At 34.1% G+C, this 22924-nt stretch overlaps 1 long non-coding RNA gene across 1 annotated transcript in view; it reads left to right on the top strand.

The window, feature by feature from the left end:
• The first annotated feature begins 387 nt into the window (after nt 1-387).
• The window catches only part of LOC112126988, a 35952-nt gene continuing 13415 nt past the window's right edge, over nt 388-22924 (top strand). The window contains exon 1 of the long non-coding RNA XR_002910335.1: nt 388-455. This is a non-coding gene — a long non-coding RNA (uncharacterized LOC112126988). The remainder of the gene's footprint in view (nt 456-22924) is intronic.

The raw sequence follows: 22924 nt of genomic DNA, 5'->3' as shown, positions 1-22924 counted from the left end.
TATCACGTCCCGATGGAAAATGTGCAACTGTACGTTTTATTATTGGATTAACCGTTTCGTAACACACGGGAGAAAAAGGGAGAGTTACGCGTGTAGTCAGACATTTGCATCTGTTCTTGAAGGATCCGAAAGGGAGTTACAATCAAGCCGCCCTTATAACAATGTTAATATTTCTCATCCTCCTCCTTTGCTCAGGACTTTTTGTATGAATATTTATAGGCCGTACGGCACACATCGGGGCAGATGTTCCCGGCGTCTTATGCAAATCCAAGGCGCCCGGAAGCGATTTTTTTCCCACGGGCTTTTATTTCCCCCTCCGAGCCGGCGATATGCTAATGAACGGCCAGGTAACCGTGATTAGTTTGATTTAATCAACCCCTTTTATGAGAGCGTAGTCGCACTCAGTCGTGCCCGGCGCGTCGGACCGTCAAAACGCCAGCATGCCCGAAAACGGGGTGAGTTTTTCATTTTTTACACTCTGTCCAAAAAATTAAAAAAATAAATATACCCCCGCCTGAGGAAATCCGTAATTGACTCAAGTCCTCTCATCCTCCGCAAGTTTTTTTCCGTGTAAGGGTTATCTCTCCCTGAGAAGTTTCCCTGCTGTTGTTCAGTTTTACTTTCGTTCTATTTTCGCGACCTTCGAACTTTCTCACTCTCACATTTTTTTAATTTGGATTGCTGATAGGGTTCCTTTTGTAACTTGGTTTACATTGTCTCCGACCGGTCGACACACCCGTCCCTTAACGCGCTCGTCCCTTGTAAAGCATGACTTGTCGGGAGAAAACATTAGTTTCCAACATTTTTGTTTAACTTGGTTTAACGTCCTTTAATTTTTTAGTAATCGAATACTTTATTTATACGTGCATATTTGAATAATTACATCGCTTTTTTTTTGCAATTCCATTCTGTGATATAAATATGATCATTTATTACAAAAAATTACTCTTTTCCTACGTAAGGAAACTTGAGTTATTTCATATTCTCTTTACTGTACAATACTATTTGATCAAACGTGGTTTTAACTTAGTGGCAAGTAAATTTGCAAATTATTTATCAATTTATTTGGATTATCAACGTTTGTAAAAATGTTTATGTACGAATGTCGGTTGTGTACCTTTTTTTGTTTTATAGTAGTCAACCGTTACTCACCTTAAGGTGGTGAAGAAGGATGCTAAGTTGATAGACACTCATGACCTCACCTTCGGGTGAGGGTGACCCTTCTTCTACTAGGCATCAAAACTCTTGATAAGCGAGAACTTATCGTGTTTTTCTTCATTTTTAGCGCCCGGGGGCCGGATCGCGGTGGTTGGGACGAGTTTTGGTTTACTTAAACCAATAATAAAAATTATTGATAGTATATTTATAATTCATGTACTATTCTTTAGAAGACAAATTCCAAAAGTAATTGACCTTTTCAAATTTAAAAGTCAAATTATTATTATTTATTTTACATTTTTAACCTTTTATGTAATATGTTATTATGTAGTTCTCTACGCAATTACACACACACACACACACACACACACACACACACACACACACACACACACACACACACACACACACACACACACACNAACACACACACACACACAAACAAAAACACACACACACACAAACAAAAACACACACACACACACACAAACAAACACACACACACACACACACACACAAACAAACAAACAAACAAACAAACAAACAAACAAACAAACACACACACACACACACACACACCGAAATAACCAACTGGTTTCTTTTAACGATTTGCAAAGTCGTAGCGCAATTTTGCCATAGAAGGTTGAATTTTTCCCTGTAACATCACTCGTGTTTGGTAAAGCGCATCTTTTAAATAAATTAGGGCATAATTATAATTGCATGAGGTTGTAATGGATCGAGCTGTTTAATTTACGGAAACGACATCCCTACCCGGCAATAAATAGGAAAATGAAGAATTAATGGCCGGCCGCAGCGGGCTCCCGTACCACCCGCACGGCGAAAATCTACCTTTAATTTACAACCCAGCCCTTCAAATTTAGCCTAGGGAAAAATATACGTTTTTGAATAATGAAACGATATTTAATTCTATTTATAATTATTTACAAATTTCATTTTTAAAAAATATCTTATTTATATCAATTCAAGAAATCAAAAACAAATTGTTATTCTATTTAACTTAAAATCAAGTAGGTATCAACAATCAGGAAAGTAGACATCGATAGATTTATGACATTTAATTATTTAACATCTCTTTAATTGAACGCAATTTTCACATGAAAAATAAATGTATTTTAGCTCTATCCAAGCACAAAAAACCCTTAACGAATTGCCAAATAAGTAGATAAATATTTCGTAAATTAACTTTCTTTCAAATTAAGATCTACATGATTGATTTTTGTATTTAAACTCATAAAATATGAAAACCTTTTGTTTTAACTAAACAAATAAGCATTAAACAGTAAACTTCATACAAAAAGATTAATATTTAGTATATTATCACTCTTCCAAGCTAAAATTTCTAACCTGAACTGGTCCGTCTTCACGAGCAAGTTTGTTGAACTATTCGAACGCGTTCGGCATTGCGCCATCGCGTCATCTTCAGTGAGCAACTGCCTGAACACGGATCAAATAAGTGACCCGATGCCGGTTCAGCGTGAATTCTCCGACTCCTAAACCATCACCTAGCATTAAATTTTTTATGCTTAATTTATTGCATTTTATAATTTAACAAGCATAAAAGTTACAATCTCCACTTAGGAGCGGGATAATACATACACGTCCCCATAAATATCACAACATTTTCAAATAATTACATAAATGATATGAATAATGTTATAAATATAGTGAATTTATTTTCGTTTTTTTTTTCATGAATTAAATTCACTAGTTTTCGAGGTCCACTTGAACAATTATTATATTTCAATTAATTAAGGTTTTTAGTTGAAATAAAAAATTGAAAAATGGCAAAAAGGAGAGAAAATTCAAAAGGTGGGATTGAGATGGGAAGTTAGTGTCCGAGTGGATCAACACGAGTGGATCGAGACTTTTTTATCTCAACTAAAAACCTTAATTAATTGAAATTTTCATGAATGATTGATTGAATCTTATTCTCTAATATTCTTCTCCTTCCATATTACGTCCACATTAATAAAAAAAAGTACATTATGCTGACTTAATCTTTATGTAAGGTATTGGTTGAGGTAAAAAAGTAAGTGGCACGAGCAGGATTCGAACGCACGACCTTCTGTTAAATACGCCGCAGCTCTACCACTTGTCACGATAGCTCAAGTGGTAGAGCAGTGGCGTATTTAGCCAAAGGTCGAGGGTTCGAATCCCGCATGTGACGCTGACTTTTTTATCTCAACCAATGCCTTTCATAAATATTAATTAATTGGAAAAAGTTATTTAGTCCATTGGACCACGAAATCTAATTATGCTATATACTAAAACAAAAAAGAACGATTAGGATATTATAAATAAATAGATTAACACTTATTCAATGGTCAACATTTTAAGTTAAAATTTTTATGATTGGTTGATTACATTTATGCAATTTAATACAAAATAGGGGTAAAAGACCAGAAAACAAAGGAAAACAAGCACAAGTCCGGCGATGATTTAACATAAGCATTGACAACCAACACGAATTTCTTGAAAATAAATGTTCAACATATTCCTGTTTTAATATATTTATACATTAAATTATATACGCTCGTACTTAATATTCCCAAAATAAGGTAAGGGGTCGTCTTTCTAATGTGATATATAGCCAGGGTTTTGTTGTTGTTTTTGTTTTGAACATTTTAACACCAACCCTAGATACAAAAGAAAAAGAAGAATAAAAATTAGTTTTTATGAGATAAATATAAAACATTACTAGGAATTAAAAGAAAACTGTTCATAAATAAAAATAAATAAATTGGTAATTCGTTACATTAATTTGAAATTATATTGTCACGTTTACAAAATGATTTTACATAAAATAATTAAAAATAATTCTTCTGTTTATTGATATTCTTTTAAATAACTTTCTTATAAAAATGTCTTAATTTCACAACAGTTCCTAAAGTTTCAATATTCCTCTCGAAATCTTGTTATAATGTTATAATTGATTTTATTTTAAAAATAAAGATTCAAAGATAATTTCATTTATTTTATCTTCTTCTCTTTGGGATAATCCCTTAATTTGTTTTCTGAAGTTTGAATTATTTTGACAGAGGATAAGCTTGATTGGCATTTATTGGCTTTTACGAATGTGTTTTCTTCGCGATTTTTCCTTTTTTTTTATTTAGAGGGTGTCGTTTATTCAATTTCATCGTGGGTCGGCGAGGGCATTTCTTAAGGGGGTGGATTCTTCCCCCTAACTCCTGGGGTGTTAACCTGGAGGAGTACCTAAAGGACCGAAAGAAAGCCTCACCGTTTGTTATTGTATGTTGCATAACAATTCACGTCCTCGAAGGGGAAAAATACCAGTCTTGAGAGTTTAAAAAAAAGAAAAGAAATAAACCCTCTTAGCCCGGATGAAAATCAAACGAATTATCACTTGCGAAAAATCATAAAAGCTCTATTTAAAAACTAGGCACTTTTTAAAAATAAAATAATTGGTTTAAAATCGTAAAATTCATTTGTAAATTAATTACCATTATTACATGGTAAAAACACATTAAAACCTATAATAATTCTTTCAAGTGAACATACATTAAATTATTTTTTTAAAATGCCAAACAGTTATTCAGTGATGCCAATTAGTATTAGTTAGTACCGCATTATAAAATATAATCCCAATTTAAAAAAACCGTATACAAAATAAAAAACTTAAACTTGATATTATACTTCGCTTTGAGATACGGAAAATTCATCAGTCAACACCCAGAATAAAAAAAAGTTTCTATATCACCTCCAAGATCCTCCGAAATGTTCTAAAAGCTATAATTTTTCCTTACCAACATTTACAGTAAGTTCTTATCACTATATATTTCTTGATCCAATGTAAATGATCAATAATAAAACCCAAAATACCCAGAATTTTCCTACGCCTCCTGGATTTACTTCCATTGCATGGCTGATTCCTTCAAAACACCTACATCCCATTAGTAAAAGCTCTAATGTTCATCCTATTCCTTTAGGTTCGACTGTTATCATCCAACCATTCTACGGTGCACAGGGTGGTAGACATCATCTTGTCGGAAAAAATGGTACCCGGGTGCTTTCTTATATCTGAGGCATGCCTTCGATCGACTAATTTTCCTTTTGTACAGATCAACAAGGCGAACTATAAACATTCAGTTAAATGCTTTTTAATGACCAAATATGAAGACAATAGGTTTTTCTTCCATTATATCACTTTTGTAACATATGTGTCTAATGAATTTGAAAATTTGATTGATTATGTAATCATAAACCACTACAGTTAAAATCCAGTTAAAACAAATAAAAAGTTTACATTTTTGTATTTTATTTTAATTTTAGTCATTAGGAAATCATCGGAGACTGACTGAAACATTTATCGAACACTCAGGATCCAGGTATGGTCTTGAAGAAGAAAGCAAATTCAGTTGTTACTGCCAAGCTTTCGGCCTAATTTAAGGTCATTGTCAGGGCAAAACAATTTTAGTTTTTTACAAATTCAAATACAAATTACAGTCAATGTTGGGACTGAGACGGACTTCAAGGAAATCAGAAATGCCTGAAAAAACTTTTTATATAACATAAAAAGCTTGGCAATAACAACTGGATTTGCTTTCTTCATCAAGGCCATATCTGGATCCTGAGTGTTCGGTAGATGTTTTAGTCAGTCTCCAATGATTTTTTAATGACTAAAATTAAAATAAAATACAAAAATATAAACTTTTTATTTGTTTTAACTGGATTTTAAATGTTATGGTTTATGATTCCGAAATCAATCAAATTTTCTTATTCATTAGACAGATGTGTTACAAAAGTGATATAATATGACGACTATAAAATCGGCCGAAAGTTCGACAATAACAAATGAATTTTTTTTTCTTCTTCAAGCCCTTACACCTTGATGCCGAGTGTTCATGAGTGAAAAAGTGATTGATATTTATCCAGAAAACTAAAACATCTATGTCAAATAAATATTATAACCAGTGTAAAGAGATCGATTAGTTTTAACGCGACTCAGTAATGAGTTGACACTTTGTTGTTACAAAGAGAAAAATATTCCTGGAAATAGGAAAGAAAAGAAAGAAGAATTCTGTAACAACAGAGAAAACATCACAAAGACCATTTTTTCCCAATTTCCTCCTGTTTTATTTAGCGTCGTCATATACAATATTAAAAGCAGCAGCGATCACGTTTGTCAAGATGAAGCTTAAACATTTGAAATCGTTTCTTTATATGATATCATTTTGGTTTTATTTTTTCTCGATCTTGTCTGACAATACTCCGATCAATATTGATTATATGCGAAACAATTAAAAATCGTTACAGGCTATATAAACATTAGTATAACACAATAGCCACGAAAATAGTATTTGCATACATATAAATGCAAGGTAGGTTTTTCTTTTGTAATATAAATTTGCTGTAAAACTTATTTGGATCGTTTTTGATAATGAAATAATACTTTTTCTAAGATGATGAGCAGGAAATAATTTGCCTTTTTCACAATAGGTATTTATTATGTCAGACCTTTGGGTCTAATATAGGCCATATTCAGTCACTCTTTTATATAAAGTGGTTTGACGGTTTTTGCTACGACTACTCGCCAATTCCATATTCGTTCAGACATATACTTCTGAACTTATAAGAATGTCAAAAAACAGTCAAACCACTTTATATAAAAACAAGCCACTGAAGATGGTCTTTAGTCGACCGAAGACATCTGACGTAATAAAAGTATATTATGAAAAATAATTTGTTTCCAACCCTTCATCATATTATGGAGATCCACAAAATCATGATGGACACCATCAAAAAATACTTTTTCTAACTATCGACCGACAAAAAATTCTAAATTATATCGGCTTAAATTGATTTTGGGCCAAAATTGTGTTTAGAGTGAATGTGTGAATTGTGTTTTCAAGTTTGTTGCTATAGTTTGAGGTTTGATTCGGGCTGGTGCAAAAATAGGTTCAAAAACTTTTAAAAAATTGAAAAGGCAGTCAAAACTATATTTAATTTTTCTAAAATAAAGAAAATTTATTCGACATATTTTCCATTGCAATCTATACATCTTTGCCAATGTGTAATAAGCGCTTTTATACCGCCGACATACAAATTTTTATTTCGACCCAAAATAAGGTCTCGGAATGTGTTTTCGGATTTACCGCGTTCTCTAAAAGTTTTATCCTCACGAAGTGATCAAAATGTAAAAAAAAAAAAAAAAAAAAAAAAAGAAAGAAGTCTACAGGCGAGATGTCGGGTGAATTTGAACGGTGCGGTAAGGTTTCATATCCTAAATCCTTGGAAGAAGGGTTGGCATTGCGACATCAAGTCTGGCATTATCGTGAAGAAGCCCCTTATGGTTTACCAATGCTGGACAAAGACAGTGCACTTTCCCGTAGATTTTGTCTATTTCTTGGCAATATTTCTGTGCTATGGAAGTTTCACTTTCATGAAATTATAGTGAATAACCCAAGTAGTACACCACCAAACAGTCTTCATAATATTTTTTAAATGCAGATTTGTTTTCGGGAAGTGTTTTGGCGCTTCATCCTTGTCAAACCACTGACCTTTACGCCTCCTGTTATCGTGCAGAATCAATCGCACGTGATGATTCGATCGAGAAATGGATCATTTTGGTGGAGCAACAGAAGAGACGTGCAATTTCAAAGCGTCGAATTCTTTGGGCTTCGGTTAGTTCCTGCGGTGCCCACTTGTCGAGCTTCTTTTCTTGGGAAGGCATACCCGCGACCTTCCCTGCAAGATCGAAATCTCTGAAACCATCTCTGCACCGTGCATTCGCTAATGCTTCCCTCCATTAGTTCTCTCCAAGTTTAAATTCGTACAAATTTAACGAAAATCTAGTCCAATTTCGCAAGTCCTCACCTTTACAGAATTCAAAATAAACTACAATGTTTTATGATTTGTTGAAGTCGTGAGGAGCGATCAAGAATGAGGTAGTTTCAAATAACACCACTTTCATTTTTTTCCGACGTTTCGACTTTCGATTCGGGTCATCTTCTGGGCATAAAGTGTGGTGCTATTCTTTTGGTGTCATGCTGATTTTCACAACACTTTCATACAAAACCAATATGACACCACAAGAATAGCACCTCACTTTATACCTTGAAGATGATCCGAATGACGGTCGAAACGCGGCAGAAAAATAAAAAAAAATGTGTTTTTCTAAACTACCTCATTCTTGACGACAGACAACTAAGAATGAGATACTTCATTGTTTTGGATAAAAAGATAACAGTTAAAAGTATTTATTATGCTCCATAAATTGGGGAGGATTTAGCTTTGTTTATATGACAAGCAACTGCGAAAATAAAACGAATTTTCAAAATTGCGTTAATTTTGACACCAACATAATAGTACGTGTCTGGACCGGGTGGAATTGAATTCATTTTGATTTCAACATCGGCTAAGGAGAAACTATTTACTATGTATGTTCTAATTTGGCTGTCTATCCGTTTGTAAGATTAGTGAGCGAGATTTGTAAAACTTTTTAATATGGAGCTGGTCGAATGTTGACGAGGGATTTATCAGTATCGATATATTTCTTTAATGAGAAAAGGCGAAAGGGAAATATTTTTCGGGAATAGGTTGTGTTCTGTAAGGGGCGAGGGTGAGGGTTGAAAGGTTTGCGATGTTGGTGAGAGGGTGAGAGAGGGGGCCGCCAGTCGGAAAAAGGGTAGGTGGACAGGAAGGACATAAGAGAGAAATTCAAGTAAAGAAACTCCCACTCTTCTAAGGAAGCAGGAGCCGGAGCTCACATTTTAATCGATTTCATTTACGCGCATGTGAGACTGTAGCGAGTGGCGGTGGGAAATAAGAAAAGAAAGAGATGGGGAGAGTGGGGCTCGGCATAGAGAGCGAGAAAGAGAAATGTTCCTGTGTAAAATAGGGGGTTGTGAAGAATTCCGACTCTCCCACCCCCGTCATACGAAGACATTTTCTTTGTTTCTCTCCACCCTCCCTTTCCTCGCTCTCTTTCCCCGTTTCTTCTTTCCATCTCGCTCCCTCCGAGTTACATCATTAAGAAGGACCGGAGAGCTGAGACGGGCCCCTCTTAGTTACTTATGTATGCGCTAATCCCAGGACATACACGGCAGCCCGCTCCCTCGCTCCATCTCGCTCTTCCTCCCTCGCCTTCTCCTATCTCTCTCCTGAAAGTCTTTTAAAACCCAGGGCGTGGCCCCACTCCAAAAACCTACCCTCCGTTTTTAATTTCCTCTCCCTCGCGCTCACCGTCTTAACATACCCCCGCCACCCTCCCGGGGATAATCTTGATTAATTGCTTAATTAATATTTGCAAGGAACGCTCCTCTACGTGACCTCACAGCACACATATATTATCATTAAAAAGGAGCTGAACAACAACTTTTATCCCAGTCCCGCTTACCATGAAATACGGGCCCAATCCGTCCAACCGTTTTCGTTCCCTCACTCTCCAGGAGAGGCCACAAAAATTTAAGTTAGAAAAATCACTTATTTACAAACTCGTTCTAAAATACACAATCTACTTACCAAAGTCATTATGAACCTTAAGTTTTCCTCAACCAGTTGACGGCAGTTTTCTCAAATTTAATTCGCTTAGTCCAAAATTTACAGCAGTACGCATAAATCTGCCATACTTTGAATTTTTTAACATGAGCTGTTAAGATTGACTCGCTACGTTCGAGCAAATGTTAAACAGCGTACCAAACACATCAAAAATGGTAAAACTTAAAGAAATTCAAAGTCACTATAGCTCAAGTGGTAAGATCAGCGGCGTATGGAGGACTAAGGACGTTGGTTCTTTGTTTCAGCTCAACCAAGACCTTTCATCAAAAGGATAATTAATTGTAAGAAGTAATTTGGTCAATGAGACCATGGGTCAGACAATGAGGTAAAAGAAGTATCACTTCACAAACAGCTTCCCATAAGTCGCTGAGAATCAAATCCTCATCACACGACATTTGAAAAATGGCAAAAAAGAGGTAAAATGCGAAAGGTTGTAGGGTGAGATGGGAAGGTAGTGTCCGAGTGGTTCGAAGTCACGATAGCTCAAGAGGTTAGGGCTGCGGCATATTGAGCGAAAGGTCGTGGGTTCGAATCCCGCTCGTTACACATTTTCATTTCAATCAAGACCTTACATAAAAAGAATAATTTATTGAAAGAAGTAATTGGTCAAGTAGACCACAAAACATAAATGGAATAATATTTGGTAGGCAAAAGAAGTATCACTTCACAAACAGCTTCCCATAAGTCGCTGAGAAGTGAATCCTGATCACACGACATTTGAAAAATGGCAAAAAAGAGGGAAAGTACGAAAGGTTGTAGGGTGAGATGAGAAGTTGGTGTCCGAGTGGTTCGAAGTCACGATAGCTCAAGAGGTTAGGGCTGCGGCATATTGAGCCAAAGGTCGTGGGTTCGAATCCCGCTCGTTACACATTTTCATTTCAATCAAGACCTTACATAAAAAGAATAATTTATTGAAAGAAGTAATTTGGTCAATTAGACCACAAAACATAAATGGATTAATACTTAAAGAAAGTGCTGAACCGGCATGGAGTCACTTATTGGGTCTGTAATCACTCGCGGGATTTGTTGACTACTCAAACGCGTTTCCTCACTGAAGACGGCGCAATGCCGAAACCGTTTGAATTCAACTAACTAGGGAATGATGACCCAATAAGTGCCCCAATGCCGGTTCGGTTCAGCATGAGCTCAGCGACTCGCAGACCAACACCCGTCATAAAAAAGAAATTTATGAAAAATCAAATATTGTAATTTGTTTCATACATTTTTATGAAGCTACGTGGAAAAAGGATCTTCGGTGAGGACAGAACGGAACGACAATTTTTTCGGTTTTTGACGACCTTTCGACGTTTATATCGTCCTCATCAAAGCCTGTTTATTATGGTAAAACATAGCAATTAGAATATTGTACACTTTAGAAACAAAATTACAAACAATTATAATATCTTACTCTAATTCGATGAGTCATGCATCATCTCATCTTTAATTTTTATTAAAACTCTTCGTCATAGATCAACAATTCATTGTACAATGATACATTTATGACCCCATGGTATAATATGATTTATATGAATCAATCACTAAATTATTTCACTGCACCTTCGAATGGTTTTTTTTCTTTTTAATCTTCTTACTCCAAAGCTCCGGTGGTGTAGTGGTTGTCCGGGAAACGAGTCTGGCAGCAAGTCTCTGCAATCTTAAGATCCCTACATAAGTCCTGATTCTTTATATACGATGTTGAATACTCATTTTTTTCGAAGTTTTTCTTTAATTTTGTTAATAATTACAATTAGTTTGGTACAACCTAATAGTTGAATATGGACTGTAGCTTGAAGACTTGAATGTATGCATTTTTTATTTCGCATTGGAAGGTTGGAGCTTCCTCACAACCCCTATAGCAAGGCCTATAGTCTATACCATAAACCTATTTCTGTCCTTTTTATTCTTCACGTGCGCTTTCCATCTTAGCTTGGCTTCTAGGACCATTGCCAGATAGATATTTCACTGTACGCCGTGTCGTACAACAAACAACTCCGCTGATGTTGGTAGTCATAATATGGTCCAGTGTTTTATTTATGAAATTTATGTGTATTTATGTTTGTGCATTGTTCTCAATATTTTATCCATACGATTTTATTTTTGTATTTTAGTTTTGTTGTGGAGGGACGTCTGGAGAATTTTGAAAGAATGGTTGTTGATCGGTCCTGTCACCTCTCAATATCAAACGTTGCAATTTGTACGCCACTGATTTTCGGAAAAATCCCTTGTAGGGAGTAAAGCATTTTAACTAGTATCAGCTCCCATGTGGAACTCCCTCATTCGTTCTTCTTAGCTGAGAATATTGATCTTTTAGTTTGACTTTTAAATGCCTGTCAGTCAAGTAGAAATTGATAATTTACACTATTCTTAAAACCTATTTCTGACCTATTTTTCGTGACATGCTCTTTCCATCTAGGGTCGTTTCTATATATTTAGCTGTATGAAAGATGGAATATTGTCCAATTTTGTGCTTGTAGAATGTATATATACAAATTATTGCTGATTTTCCATTTTTTGTCTATTCATTTATTTTGTTACACATCTTTTGAAGGATTTTGGCACAAATAACTCTACGCTACTGATATCACTGCTGTAAAATATTTAACTTAGTATGTTCCCTTGTAGCACGCTCCCATTTATTTTTGTTAGCGATCTTCCTGTTTGTCTCTAAAATGTCTGGCCTTCAAGTAGAAAGCGATAATTTACACTAAACCTTAAACCTATTACCGACCTTTTTTCTTCATATGCTCTTCCATCTCTAGCATCGAGGGTCGTACCCAAATATTTAACTGTTTAAAAGATGGAATAGGTCCAATTGTTTGTTGTAAAATTTATATGTACATATTTATGCTGATTTAACTTGATTCTCCATTTGTTGTGTATTTATTTATTTTGTTAAACGCTTTGTGATGGATTTTGGAATAAATGGCTAGGTTCACTGATATCACCGCTCCATCGTTGCAATTTTTACGCCATCCATTCGGAAAATCACTGTATAAGAAGAAAAGGAATGAACCTACTACGTTCCTTTGGGGAACTCCCCCAATAATTTTATTTATTTCTTAAATATCTTCTTGTAAGTAGAAGATTATAATTTACACGTACTACTTTGATAGTACATCTTAGTTCACAAAAATATCCTTCATGACAGTGCTAGCAGGGAATCAGTCAAACATCAAGTAAGATATCAAAACTAATTAGTTTTTCTTCGAGTAATTTTTTCATCCGTTTCTCGAATAATTTGGTCTATTGTTGAAAAATATTATAAACGTAAATTGAAATATATAAAAATTGTGATATACAGGGTGTCCTTTTAGGTGGCTCGGTTAAATACCTATATACGCTATAAAAAAAATTACCTTTTAATATTTTTTAGTCTAGATTCAAAATACCTTTTTTTGTAAAGCAATTATACAGGGTACCTCAGGCCCAGTTCAACTTCAAAATTTCAAATACGACCCTTCACATCCTGGCACGTCATTTTAAAGGATTTGTTACGTTGAAAACAATGTTGAAATCGGATTTTAAAATGGTCAAAAAGTGACAAAGTTATGGTAAAGTATGTAATTACGTAAAAATTTAAATGAAACATTTAACATTACTAAACAGTACGTTAATAAACTAATTTTTTATGTACTTCAACCCCAATTGAAATTAATAACTCAATAAATCAGATGAACTATTCACAAATTTACTTTTCAATCGAAAATGGTATGCTTCGGACGAACATTAATTATTAAAAGTAATTTATTATTAGAGCAATTAATAATTAGGCAAAATAAGTCTTCGGCGTTAGAGATGTACTAAAACTCGTGTTTTTAAATAACAATGCACATAACATTAATGTATTATTTATCGAAAACTTCTTTTGTTTGTAAAGTGTTAAGAAGTAATTAATTTAAAAAAAATGTAGTAGCATTTTTTAGTTACATTTGTTTTTTATGACCCGGTTTTTACTAAAGTAAATTACTAAAAATTAATAATAATTACTATTATAAAAATCACTGTACTTGTATTAACATTTCAAACTTACGCACAAAAACCAGTGCAAAAAGATCATACATAAAAGTAAAATCAAGGAACCTTTTAGAGAAGGTGTCTTTAAATCTTCATATTTTAATATGTACCTTTTAAAACAATAGTCATTTAGAATGCTTTTAAAAGTTTTGAATAGTGATAAATCTCAAATGGAAGAGGCGAAATTGCCTCCGTGCTACATCATCAAAACTGATGAAATTGTCAAATAGAGTAGACATAAAGAAGTAATCCTTTGGAGGTCTGGTTAAATTAAATAATTTACAGGGCCACTACACGTAGTTTGAGAGGTTTATGTCAGAAGTACGGCTCCCAGGCCTCCATTTTATATTTAAACGAATGCCCAGGGCATAAAACAAGCGAGCATAACTGGCGCTCGTACACATCAAGCCAGCCGTGTTTGTTTTTCCACGCTTTTAAAAACCACTCTTTATCTTTGTGTTCAGTGTGTTTCATGTTCTCATGATCTCGTGTTACTTTTCTACCCTCGCCTTTTTGACCATAAATCGTTCACAATCGTAAAATTAAAACCTAATATATAAATTGAACAAGACGTCCCTCCATGACATTAATGATTATTCGGAGATCGTGAGATACGGTCTGGTGTGGCGTAGGTTTTAGAAAAATATTTTCTTTATCGTGCCCACGTTTCGATCTTTATTGAGATCATCTTCAAGGTCTGGGACTTATAAACATTGTTTAAATTTTGCAAATAGATGTAGGATGTGAAAAAAATAAATTTATACAATGCTAGAAAATTTTAGATTAAAAAAATGAATTTATACAATGCTAGAAAATTTTAGATTAAAAAAATGAATTTATACAATGCTAGAAAATTTTAGATTAAAAAAATGAATTTATACAAATAGAAGAATGACATATCTACACGAAAAACAAACATTTTGAGTCAGTACAAATACTTTGATTGAATCCAAAATTTCTAGCATTGTATAATTTCATTTTTTTTAATCTAAAATTTTCTAGCATTGTATTTCAATTTTTTTAATCTATAATTTTATAGCATTTGTAAATTCATTTTTTATCTAAAATTTTCTAGCATTGTGTAAATCCATTTTTTATCTAAAATTTTATAGCCTTGTATAAATTCATTTTTTAATCTAAAATTTTATAGCATTGTATAAACTCATTTTTTAAAATCTAAAATTTTCTATCATTGTATAAATTCATTTTTTTAATATAAAATTGTCTAGCGTTGTATAAATTCATTTTTTTATCTAAAATTTTCTAGCATTGTATAAATTCACTTTTTTCCACATTCTACATGTATTTGTTGTATGTAAACAATGTTTGTAAATTCCAGGCCCTGAAGATGATCTCAATAGAGATCGAAACGTTGGCACTATAAAGAAAATGTTTTTCTTATAAATAATAATGATTAACTAACGGTCGCTGAACACTACATATGATACTAATGTTGTATGTTTTAAATTCGAATTGGATTTTTTAAAATACATACTATGAATCTTCTTCAAGTAATTACAATTCAAAAGTCAAGTTACTGAGATGTTTCGGCTAGAATAGACTATATTTATGATTACCGGATAAAATTTTTTAAAAAATCGACTAAATACATTTTTTATACAAATTTTCCTAATTACCAACATTTATGAATGAAAAATAACATTTTTAAAAAGCTTGTTTCATTTTTTATCAGTATTTTGGAACGTTGCGTTGGGAGTGGATTTGCAAATCACCGTAAATTATGTTGAGTTATGTGTTTGCAGACTTCTTCCTGGTGATAAACATCGAATTGTTCGAAATTCGGATTGCTGCTAAAAACAGTTTGTGAGTTTACAACATAAGAACAATCTTTTATCAACATACTTGCCCCACCTCAATATTTTTTATATTTTTTTCACCTATTAAAAGTTTTAAAGTATTGAAAAATTTACATTTATAAACTACAAAATTTTTATTTCAATTTCCGAACTAGATAGTTTACCAACTCGGTCGAACATCGTTAGATTTTTCGTACTGCTCATCACGGATAGACGAACCTCGAGGAAATCGAATGAAACCCGTTTGAAAGCCCCTTTGAGCCTGGTAATGTTTGGCCAGAGGGGCGCGAATACCAGGCAAAGACGAAGTCCCGCAAGTACACACAACTTATGGGCCCTGGTTAAGCTAAAGGAGAGCCGCATTAACCTATTAATTAAGTCACACACCTCCTTGAGCACAGCCGAGACGACCGCACTCACACTTGCTATCGCAGTTTGTCTTACTGCGCTCTCAGCAAATATATCTTCCCCAAAGTCCCACTTAACTATGCTCTAATTAATTACGAGCCGAGGTATTTTTTGTCAATTAGTTTGTGAAAAACTACGTTCAAACATAAAACAGAAGTATAATCACTGTTTCCTATTCATTCAGTTTATAAATATTTATTAAACAATTTAAGTTAAATAAATAGAAGAATTTTTGCAAGATAAATTGATGTTATTATAGATCTAAACATCAAATAATTTATTTTTCTCGACCTTAAAATCCATTATCACTAGAGGGATTCGGTGTTGAAAGAAAAGTATCTATACTAATACTATCAATACTAATAACTAGTTCGAGGATTAAATTTGTTGTGTTTATTTGTAGCCTATACGTATAGGTAAATATTACAAGTGTGATCACAGTGGTTTTTTTTCACACGTCCACGGGATTAACCCTGGAAAAATTACAGGCTTCGTACGTTCCATTTCACCTTTACACACACCCATCTGGAGACACACATTTCTACAGCAGACCAATCGTCTAAAGACCAATGGCTCTATTCTCGAGCAAATGGAAGCCGTTCAACTCTGTGTGTTCTAGTCATCTTAGGAGGCGAAAATCCATCAGTCCATACTGATTCAATCTTCTTCGAGCAGTGCATTCAGAAATTTGGACACCTCGAACTTTCTGGAGATGAAGAATCGCTTGAACAACAGTATGGTGCCGGGTTCGCAAAAGCCTCAAAGTCAAAAACCGTTCATCCTGTGATTCTGTGACCCTAGGACGTCCAGAACCTTCTATAGAAGGACCTAGTTTATTGGAAACGTCTAACGGCGTCTCGCAGAGTTTCGTGGGGATCTTTGACAATAGCTGCATACCTGATGGAACGTCCATCATCAGAAGTGCCACACCATGCGCAACATCTTCAGCACTGAGTGGCATTTTTAAGTTTAAAAGTTGAAATTAAGAAAACAAAAATGAAAATTAAACAGTTTCTTGCTTCAGAATTCAAATGATACTGCATGAACATTTTAAATTCCGTGAAAAGTAAGCTTGAAAAATATTTTATCCTTATTTTGGATTAAGGATTAAGTGTTTTTTTGTCGGTTCAACCACTCGCAGTCCACAAAGATGAAAATTAAACAGTTTCTTGCTTCAGAATTCAAATGATACTGCATGAACATTTTAAATTCCATGAGAAGTAAGCATTGAAAAATACTTTATCCTTATTTTGGATTAAAGATTAAGTGTTTTTTTTGTTGGTTCAACCACTCGCAGTACAAGGGACGTCACCAACTATTTTATTGGTGTTGAAACGAATATAAATTTTGTGACGTAAAATGATTCTGAAGATTTCAGTAAACAAACGTATAAAAACGGAGTGGCACCGCTATTTAATATATTTCTATACACGAAGGCCCAAGAAACTTTAATTAAAGTAAAGGGCATCCAACCGGCTACGGAATAATAAAAATTGATTTTCTATTTTCAATTAAAAACTGAAAGATGTCGAGCTTCGTATTTTTTTAATTGAATTTCAAGTGGGGTGGGTCGGAACCTTGCGAAATGTCAAACGGTGCCTTAGCCTCCCTCATTTTTTTCAAAGTTCTTAATTAAACATGTGACTCATGGAAGTCCTCCAGAGGGGTGGCTGCCTGCAATGGCGGAGAAAAAAATATATGTATCTGGTGATGGGGGTGGGCTCACGTCTGCCTGGGGGAGAAATGTATTTTCCGATATCGATCCGTACGTCGGCCGTCGGTAATTTTTCGGGTCCGAGTCAGTTGTTTTTGAATTAATGCTTTCGGTTGGGAGGGGGATGATTAAACTCGGCGCAATCCCTCGTTTTCCGCGATTTATGTAAGGAGCCGGGTGCCCTTATTAGAGGGCGACGTCTCCCTTCGAATCCGCCGCTTTTTACCCGAATGAAAACGTGACCCGTTGCTCCGCATCGGGGATTTTCACGAGAACAGATGTGCCGGTTTTAATGTTATAAAGAGCTTTTTCCGCCTTCTAGCGCTCTCGACAACAAAGGAAAATTAATTAGTGAAGCCCGCTTCCTATTCTTCCGACGTTTGTAGCTTTTGTCTCTCCGTGTACAATATTAAAGATAAATTCTTGGGAAAAGGGCCACTCCATTATTCACAATTTGACAAATATAAATTTTCGAGACGCGGGCAATATCTCATAAAGACATTCGTCCACAATTTATCAAAATATGAAAACTTCAGCTAACAATTACACAAAAACGGTGTACGACAAACCTTCCCTCGTTACCTTTATTTCTTACCGACAACCATCATTAAAACAAAATAGACAATAGATAGAATATAATAGTATATTTATTCATAATTAAACCTATTTTACCGTTTAGAAAGTAAAAAAAAAATTTTATTGTACACGGTTTAGCGTGAAGAAATTCGTTTTAAAATTATGGTAATTAGTGATCGTTAATTTAATGATTATTTAGAGATCGTGAGATGCGGTCTGGTGTGATGTAGGTTTAGAAAAACATTTTCTTTATCGTTGTTTTTCGTACTCGTAATAAAACAACCAGATGGCACATTAATCGCAGATTGGTATCAAAAACCAAGAAACGCAGATCGCTGCCTAAACTTTACACCCTTCATACAATAATAAACACGGTCAAAAGGCTACTTCACAGAATTATTACCCTGAGCCATGAATCTACTCATCAGAAATACGTAAGGATGTACAAATATATCTTACATAACAATCACTACCCTAAACACACGATGAACAGAATAATCAACAACTACAACTCAACACTAAACCATCTGATATTACTAATAATACCACATCAAATCTATCAAATACAGACAAACCAGCATACATTTCAATGCCATTTATTCACGGCGTATCACATAAATTAAACACGTTTCACTCTTCTGATAACTTTAAAATAGCTTTCAAAAACTATAAAATTATTCACATTATTTTTTCCAAAATTACAGATCCCACACCAGTAACAAATAAGCCTGATGTAATTTACAAAATCAATTGTATGAATTATCCGGCAACTTATATTGGAATTATATTCCAATATCTGGATGAGAAAGTGAAGAAACATATCTAAGATTGCGAGAAACCAAAAAAATTCCTACACACTGGCTACTCACCATTTTGAACTTTGATTTCAACAATCCAAAAATATTAAACACAGAACAAGAGTGCGTCGGTGGCCGCAACGGTTTAGGCGTTGATACGGCGCTCATCACTGTAAGGTAAAGGTCCCGGGTTCGAATCCAGCAGTCCTACATTCGAACCCGAATCCAGCCCTCGAGGTGCCGGTGTTTTTGAAAAAGCCATTTGTAAAAAAAAATCATTTTGGTCTGCCTAGCCTTGTCATATATCAAAATGACTTATTTATGTGAGATATAGAGAACAGATTGTAATGTTTCAATTGTGACTTGTTTGAAATTAGCATCAATTTTTTAATTGCATTATTTTAATTAGCATAAATTACATGTAAACTCAGTCGCAGCTACGCTAATATCATTAATCAAAATCAATATGAATAACATACATTTAACATGTAATGCAACATATAAAACAATCATTACACTCCACACATCAAAGAATTCTACATGGTCTAATTCTTCGTTTTTCCCTTTCACTGTCTCCTTTCCCTAATAATCCCCGTCTATATAATCCTGAAAGGATAATCTGGCCGAACGACAAACCGTTTACACCTTTTTTCCCGCTGTCGGGCCCTTTCACCCCAAAGAAGTTGACTCTTCATAGAAAAGTGAATTTCTATACCTACTTTCTTCCCCATTCCTTTGAAATCAAACATGTATAAACAGAAAATATTAATATCCCACTAACACTCTCAATACGACACACAATTATAATTGAGCCTGTATAAATCGAAAATCCTACGGCCAACGATGTATAGACTGCGAAGGAAAATATTTCGCATAAATTTTCTTTATTTTATAAAAGTAAAAATGGTTTTGTTCGCCTTTTCAAAAATTTTCATTTTTGCTCCAGCCCAATAGTATGATTAATTCACTACTTTCGTGATCCGCTTGACCAATTAATACATGATAATTAATTAAGGTTTTTAGTTGAGACGAAAAAAAGTTAATGGCACGAGAGGGATTCGAACCCACGACCTTCGGCTAGATACGCCGCTGCTCTACCACCCGAGCTCACGAGGTCACGATGGCAGTTTCCTTCTTGTAAGTTGTCAAGAAATTTAGAATAAGTTTGTCTTCGTAACGTAAGAGTCATTTTGGCAGATATTTCATACACCGATGCTGTCAAGCCCGAAACAGAACTAAGATATGCCACTTTTTATGAATGGTGAGTAAGTTCCCGCCAATTCAGAAGAAGTGCTGCCTAGCAGCTAAGAGTGCACCTACAGTTGTGAAAGTTTTCTCATAGCATAACACAGCCGAATAGTTAAAAAACTAAATAATCCGGTTTTTATAATTTTTCGACTTGTGTCACTTTTCTTGTGGGTGTGCGATATGATCTGGTCTACGGAAATTTATTCAGGAAGTTTAAAAAATCACTAATTTCTACCATGAATTGTTTTTTGATACGTGCAATTCATTTTATTTCACAGTAGTTTGAAACAACCACTTCCACTAAACTGAAAATGTATAAAGTAGATTAGTAAGATTATATTAGTAAGTTAATGAAAATGTTGTTTAATATTTCTTACATTAAAACAAATAATAATTCCAATTAATTCTTTTTATCTTCGGTAGCTATTTTAGTTTAGTTCTTTTTATCTAAGGTTTTTATTTGAGATGAAAAATTAGTGTCACGAACGGGATTCGAACTTGAGCTATCGTGACTTCGATCCCATCGGACACCAACTCCTCAACTCAACCTACAGACGTTCGAATATTTCCCCCTTTTTGCTTTTTTCACTAATTTTTCTTTTCAACCAAAATCGTTAGAAAAAAAGAATAATTAATTGGAATAATTAATATGGTCAATTATTACCACTAAACAAATATGAACACATAATAATCCTTCATGGTTATTACATTTTTTAAAAATAAAATAGAAAGCTATGAACCTATCTTATTTAACAGAATTACTGAAATGAAAAATCACTCCATCTTACAAAGCATTTATTTAGCAAAAAAATGTGATGTTTTTGCCTACTTGTTTGATCTACTTGGCAATAAAAGTCAGGGTTATTCCAGAAGATAGAATTTATAATGTTTTTGTTGAATATATAATGATGACCCGGCTTTTTCAATAACAATTAAGCAATAAAAGTAAAGAATGGGTTGCACAAGGAAATCGTTTTATTGGAAATGGAACGGCGAAATCATTTTAAGAGCTAGACAAACTTTCATGAATATATTAAATTTATTATTAATTTAATTTGTATGCAGATGACCTGTACTACAACGCAGGAAAGTCTCAAGTGCCAATAATTGCTAATGTAGATAATAAAACGTTTTGTTTTTGCCGCGCTATCCTTTTACCCATTATGTTACTTACAAGTTCAAGAACTTAAGCTTTAAACCCGAATGAGCACTGCTTAGCTGAAAAAGATTTGTCGTTCCTTCTCGTAAAGCGATAAAATGAATCAATATAAATTTAAAACACGAATTACAGAGAAATGCATGCGTCCGAATGTGTGACAATCATGAATTAATGACCCTGTGTGGTTCCCTTTGCATAAATTTAAAAAAAAATAGTTTTAATATTTATATGATTACAGTGATTAATGATCAATCCAGTCCTGCTTAATAAACTAACCTTCAATTTGCAATTTTAATAATCAATACCTATTGCACCTCGAAAAACATTAAGCAAATCACTCTGCCTCAAATAGTAGTTATTATAAGTAGGTTATCAGACTAAAAATCGTTTTTCGATCCATTGGCTGGTTGTCTAAGATTGAACAAAAACAAGATAAAAATAAACTGAATATTGTGGTGTGATAATTTGCCATGATACGTTAGGAGAAGTTTAAACAACGTCAATCATACTAATGGAGGCAGTATTGGAATATTCACAACCTGATTCTTATTGATAATTTGATTAATTAATAATAACGAACAACACTCTTACAATTTTTTGGCTTATAGAGAGATTCAAAATCAATACTAGGAACAACAGCTCTGGCGAATGATGTACTTTTGTAAATACATTCCAACTCACTTATTATAACTGTATATTCGTTAAAGTTTGAAGCATTTGTTTGCAAATTACATGTAAATTACTAAACTAGTGGAAGAATATTTTCACAAGCCCTGGCCATGGATAACCAGATTTTTTAACTTGCATGTTTGTTAGAGAAGTCATGTAACCTTGGGGACTAAAACAGAATATGGCCCAATGGCTGCAGTGGAGTGCAACAGCTCCACGGAAACAAACGAAACATGAGGCAGTATATAAAGACTGGCAAACCACAGGGGCAATGAAAACAACCTAACTCAATTGGACAAGAATCATTACTTAACTTACCCCGTTGGAAATATTTATACAAGGAAAAGCCCAATTAGGATCCAGAAACAATTAAACTGGATGGAAAACTAAACACTAAGAACACAACCATAATTAATAAAATCATAATACACACACCCATTTTTGAAAATAAGGTCTGACTAAATGATCCCGGAAGCATTCTTTGCAACATCCTATAAAGCCTCAGTAGCCTACAAAGGAGGAGAAGAATCCAGGTGAACATCAGTTAGTAATTTAATACCACATGATGATATGGTACAATGAGGGCTCAAAAACAAATGAAGAAACCGGATCAGAAATTTTCTATACAAACCCAAAAATGAGGAAACAAACACAGTTCACATCAGTACAACTCGGTCTTTCAAGCTGAATCAACATTAAAGCATTACCATGTACAAAAAACATATGTAAAATAATCAATGAATTCATGTAACATCTCCTAAGTTGGGGAACATAACAAGTTGATGATACACACTAGGCAGAGGAGAATCTGTTAGACCATAAATAG

Source organism: Cimex lectularius, unplaced genomic scaffold (genome assembly GCF_000648675.2).
Source record: "Cimex lectularius strain Harlan isolate CLEC.00 unplaced genomic scaffold, Clec_2.1 scaffold175, whole genome shotgun sequence".
Classification (NCBI taxonomy): domain Eukaryota; kingdom Metazoa; phylum Arthropoda; class Insecta; order Hemiptera; family Cimicidae; genus Cimex; species Cimex lectularius.
Note: the sequence above shows the minus strand (reverse complement) of the source record. Positions and strands in the feature narration are given on the sequence as shown.